The following is a 6,000-nucleotide window of genomic DNA, read 5'->3' on the forward strand; positions in this document are numbered from 1 at the left end:
GTTGTATACATATTATATTGCTAAAGCTATGCACATAGTACTAGAGCTGTTGTTACTTACTGTATTTACTTTGCATTTAATGGATTAAAATGAAAAGCTGCAAGAATCCATGCGTATAAAATGTGATTATTGTAAGAATAAAAAAACAAACACACACATGTAAAAACAGATTACAGGGAATTATTTATCAAATGTTAACGCTACATCAGATATGACAAAAATACACAGTGCAATACCTATATATTCTATTGAAAAATGGTCATTTAGTTCAACCCTTTCGTCAAAGCGTTATAAGCCTGCAAGCCACACCTAGGCATGACCATTAGCAGGTCCTAATTAACCTGATTAAAATTCTCATTTACCTCTATTTAGAGGGAGAATTACCTCATTGGATCTGTCCAAACCCAGTAAAATGAAAAAGGATAGATAACTATGAAAGCTCGCCCCTCCCCACTTTGAAAGTTCGCAGGTCTTTTTAATTTTACTGGGTTTGGACAGATCCTATGTATGTCTTTATTTATATAGCGCCATTAATGTACATAAGCGCTTCACAGCCGTAATATACGCGACAATCATATAAATAATATAAATAGTAGATAAAGGGGAGAAGTGCTTCAGACATAAAAGTAACATTTAGGGGAAAAAGTCCCTGCTCCGAAGAGCATACAATCTAATTTGGTAGGAAGAACGTACAGAGAGAGTAGGGAGGTGTTCTGGTAAGTGCGTCTGCAAGGGGCCAAGGTTAAAGTATGAGGTGTTAATTATCAGCCATGGAGCTACTCATATGCTTCCTTAAGCAGGTGTGTTTTATGGTGGGTCTTAAAGGTGGATAGAGAGGGTGCTAGTCGGATAGAGAGGGTGCTAGTCGGATATTGAGGGGAAGGGCATTCCAGCGGTGTGGGGCAGTCAGTGAGAAAGGTTTATGGCGGAAGAGGGTTTTAGATACAAAAGGGGGTAGAGAGAAGACATCCTTGAGCAGAACGCAAGAGTTGGAATGGTGTATAGTGAGAAATTAGGGCTGAGATGTAAGGCTGAGTCCATGGTGACTCAGCCCGTGTGGAGGCGCCCTGAGGCTGAGGGAAAGAGGGTGCTTTCCCTGGCCTTGGTAAGCGCACCGTCTGAGGGCGTGTAAGCGATGTCACGGAGCTGGTTCGCCCTCATTGGGCAAACCGCTCACGTGACCAGCCCTGCGCTCCCGTGAGCGCTTGAATCTAAAATGTTCTTATGACCCACGCTTCCGCACGCTTGCGGAAGCGTGCGCGAGCCCCTGCTAAAGCCGCTCTCATTGCGGCTGCAGGGGCTCACTGGAAAGCGTGAGCGCGCCTCAGCATGGATCAGCGCCTAAGCGCTGACCATGCCCGAGGCCTAAGGAGGGGCAGAAGAGTTTAAAGCTTTAAAAGCGAGGAGGAGAATTTTGTGTGTGATGCGGGATTTGATAAAAAACCAGGAGAGTGATTTCAGCAGGGGAGACGCTGAGACAGATTTCGGAAATAGTACAGTGATTCTGGCAGCAGCATTTAGGATAGATTGTAGGGGAGACAGGTGAGAGGCAAGAAGGCCGGACAGCAGGATGTTACAGTAGTCTAGATGGGAGAGAATGAGGGTCTGTGTCAGTTTTGCAATCGAGCAACAGAGGAAAAGGCATATCTTGCTAATATTGCAGAGGGAAAAAATACAGTTTTTTGCTACCTTTTTAATGTGAGAAGAGAATGTGAGAGAGGAGTTGAGTGTGACCCCTAGGTAGCGTTCTTGGGCTACTGGGTGAGTGATAGTACTTCCAACAGTAATGTGGAAGGAGGAAATAGGGCCAGGTTTGGGAGGAAGTATGAGGAGCTCTGTTTTTGCCATGTTAAGTTTAAGTCGGTGGAGGGCCATCCAGGGTGATATAGCAGAGGGACATTCAGACACTTTAGTCTATACAGCAGGTGCAAGGTCAGGAGTAGAAAAGTAAATGTGTGTGTCATCAGCATAGAGGTGATATTTGAACCCAAAAGATGTTATTAGGTTACCTAGAGAGTGTGTAAAGAGAAAAGAGAAGAGGTCCCAGGACAGAGCCCTGGGGTACGCCGTCAGAGAGATCGATAGAGGAGGTGTTTGAAAAAGAGACACTGAAAGTACGATGGGAGAGGTAAGAGGAGATCTAGGATAGCCAAGAGTATGGAGAATATGAAGGAGAAGAGGGTGGTCCACAGTATCAAATGCTGCAGAGAGGTCAAGCAATAGAGCAGAATGTGGTCATTCTCCCTCCAAATAGAGGTAAATTAGAATTTTAATCAGGTAGTGTTAAGACCTGCTAATGGTCATGCCTTGATGTGGCTTGCAAGCTTATAACGCTTTGGCCAAAGGGTTGAACTAAATTACCCATTTTCAAGAGAATATACAAGTATAGGTATTTCACTGTGTATTTTTGTCATATTCGATGTAGCATAGGGCTTTTCTGTCTTTTTTTGTATACATTTGGCCACGCTCAGTAGCACTCCTTTTGACACACACACACACACACACACACATATATATGTATATATATGTATATATATATATATGTATATATATGTGGTGGGTTTTGCTGGGATTTTGTACGTTTATTACCAGGAAGTAATACATTGAGAGTTAGGAAAATATAGCATAGTAAACAGTAAACAAAAAGTTATTCAACACATCATAGAAAATATATGTATATCTATCTCATAATAACCTCACCGTATCTATCTACTTAAATATACAAATTCTCTCTCCAACCAAAACACAAATCCAGCCAACATGACTTGGCAGTGAATTGTCAGAGTTACAAAAACAGTAAGTTCAAAATCCCTATACACAGAAGATACCCAATGATCCCAAGGTTTCTGCAGGATACCCCCTTTGTAGCCCTACAGTATGTTAGAGGTGCAACAACAACAAAACCTCAACTCTTGATGCCATAGTAAAGAAACAGAACCCCATTACTGCCACTGGGCAAAAACAGTTTAAACCCTACACTACCAGACGAGTAAAGCAACCCTGTGGTGTATTTCCATGGTGTGCTGCTGCACAGCAGGAATGCAGACACATGATGGAACAGGAGCACACCTAGACAACAGAAGTGCTCAAAACACTGAAGTCCCTTAAAGAGATGGCCATTAGTACATTTACACAACAAACAAATACTGGGGAATGTGTTATGTAGTTGAAGACTACAAACAGTACTTAATACACGTAATTATGAGCAGGGGTACTTTAACAGTTTTAATATTTTAAACTGCCATTTCTTTAAAAAAATAACATTTACAAAAAAAAAGTCTTACATTTACAAAACAGTATTAACTTAAACACATTAAGACAAAGTTTAATGCACGTTTAAAAATTATATATTGTTTGATGCCAGATTTACTGTATCTGACTACACATGAAGTATATGAGATAAATAATAATATCCCTATTCCATTATATTTAACATTAGAAGCAACAGTGCTAAATTAGGTATTTTAAGTCTTAACACTACTTATGTTATTAACCTAAAAAAAAAAAACATTCTGTCAACTTATCAAAAGAGCAACATAAAGCAGTATTAATTTTATTTAAACCACGATCTTGAGGAAACATGGTGTGTTTTTGCCCAAGTAACTGCTGCAAGGAAGAAAACAGGATTTGCAATAGGATTTGTACTATTAATATTTGTTTTACACATACACGTACTGTATAGTAATAGGTTGACAAAAAGTCATATTTCAAATTCTAACATACTGCAAATAAGCCAAAAATGTGGTCACCAAACACTGCTTAGTAAGTTAAATAACTTTTTCTAGTTCAAGAACACCTGCTATTGCAGAATCTCCCCAACACCCAATATAAACATTTTCTGCAGCACAATATCAAATATGTTTCAACTGTAGATTCTGGTCTAGTTCTTTTAAGAGAGTGGGAAAATGCATGGATATTACATTGAAAATACAAGGAGAGCTACTTACCTATTGATCCTGCCAGATAAGAGGCTGTGATGGCATGTGCCCACGTATCCTCAGCTCTTATATACAGGGTGGCAGAGAGTAAAATGGGATGTCATCACACACCCAGGTCACACAATGGCATTCCTCCCCTGCACTTCCAAGGCACTGCCTACCTGTCTGCCTCTTAAACCCAATGATCCCAATCAGCACTTTCAAATCAGGGAGGTAATAATTCCCTAATGTCACCTCATTTCGACTCCCCCTTGTCAGTCTCTTTTCCATGGTGATGAGTGGGAGCAGGAGCTCTTTGTAAACACTTGATAACTGCTCAGTTATCAGCAGTGGGGTCAGGCTCATGCCCCACATGCCTCAGGCACTCCAAGTGGAGAGGGGGCGGTGCTGCTCTGAAGATCGGCAACCTGCATCATACACATTATCAACAAGCTGGATAGCATCAGCAAGTTATAAAGCACAATTCTGTTTCTCTTTACAGTTTTAAAGCAGCAATCCTACCAGGGAGATTTGTTTTAGTTTAGTTTGCATTGTTTTAGTTTGACCTAATTAGAACCATTCTATTTTCTGCTCACCTGCCTCCCCCTCCCTCTCTCCCCTTCCTCTCTTTCCCCTCTCTCCCCTTCCTCTCTTTCCCCTCTCTCCCCTTCTCCTCCTGGTTGAAAGTACTGGGCTTAATGTTTGCTCCTGGAGAAATAATATGGCAGCCAAATCCTGCAGCTTCCTATTGGACGATACTGGCAACCATATAAATCTCCTTGTGAGGGTGCAACGGTACTTTCCCGGTGAATATCTCAGGAACTGGGGTGCTGGAAATAGAGAGGATCAGCTCCGCATGGCCCGAAATTCCAATTATGTATAAAAGACATGGATCCCACCAGTCTCCCCCCCAAATAATGACAGACACGCTTGGTTTGGGGAAAAACACGGCTACAGCTTTACTTATATTGTAACCTGAGTTTTACCAACTCTTCTTTACCACCTGCCGGGCAGCCCGACAGTAGTACAGAGCTCCCAGCGGCATCGCTGTAGCTCGTGCCTTTCACTGCTCACCATACCAGGTGGAACATAATTATTCAAACCAGCCCCAATGAAGGTGCTATTATATGATGTGTATTGTTATACCTCTTAGTCTCTCTGAGCCTGGCAGGCCCACCACCTGCCACGCCCAAGGACATTTACTCCCTAAATTGCCCTGGGCACCACCATAGAGATAGCCGCTCTACGACCTCCTGCATGTTCATGTTAAATACAGTATATTCTCTCTCCGATATCCGACAAGTGTACCTTTTCAAAACCACCCTGGTATTTCCTTCTGTAACTCTAAGTGCCTTGCTGCGTATTCACCCATCCTTTTCTACCTTTCCCGTGGCCTTGTTTATCCTCCATTTTTCCAGTGCCCCTTGGTCCCGGCATCACGCCATGCCCATCACGTATGTATATGCTCACCTCATTTGTATGACAATGTAACCTCTGTTGTTTCACCAATTCCATCAATCCTTTTATCCGATACCAAACTTACTTGGCCAACCTGCTTTGTTTGGAATTCGAGCCAAAAGCCGCGTAGATGCTCCTGTGACTGACCCCAGAAGGCTATACAAACCCACATGATACTGCACCACTCCATACTAGAATGAAAGAAATAACAGTTCAGGTATTGTACACCCGAATCTGTTATCCGATGTCCGTTATGTCGATGGCCACTACTCTCAGTCATTTCCACACATACTGTACCATGCTGTCTTTTAAAAAGAAAGGGCGGAGGGGAGATCAACCCACTCCCCTACTATTGTTCCGCACACCAGTGGTCTGCCCGTAAAATCCTGCAAACAACACCCCTGATCCGTCGAAAGTTTGCAAGTCTCCATCCCACACAGTCTTGTATTCCAATTGATAATTCAGTACGTTAACACCATAATATGCCATGGTTAGGCCGGTTCTATACTGCGTGCGCGTGCTACACCGTGGGCGCGGCAATTTTAGTTGGCTGAGGTTAGTCAGCCATTCTATAATGGTGCCGCGCGCGCACGGCAGGGAGAGTGGAACCGGCCGACAGGGGAGA

General features: G+C 42.8%; 1 protein-coding gene across 2 annotated transcripts in view; it reads right to left on the reverse strand.

Moving 5' to 3' along the window:
- The window catches only part of SLC34A2 (solute carrier family 34 member 2), a 30,015-nt gene extending 25,782 nt beyond the window's left edge, over nucleotides 1–4,233 (reverse strand). The window contains exon 1 of one of the 2 annotated variants that reach the window (XM_075568332.1): nucleotides 3,948–4,233. The gene's annotated coding sequence lies outside the window, so the exon portion shown is untranslated. The remainder of the gene's footprint in view (nucleotides 1–3,947) is intronic. The other variant, XM_075568341.1, reaches the window with a different exon arrangement.
- Nucleotides 4,234–6,000: the final 1,767 nt, after the last annotated feature.

Source organism: Ascaphus truei, chromosome 1 (genome assembly GCF_040206685.1).
Source record: "Ascaphus truei isolate aAscTru1 chromosome 1, aAscTru1.hap1, whole genome shotgun sequence".
NCBI classification, from domain to species: domain Eukaryota; kingdom Metazoa; phylum Chordata; class Amphibia; order Anura; family Ascaphidae; genus Ascaphus; species Ascaphus truei.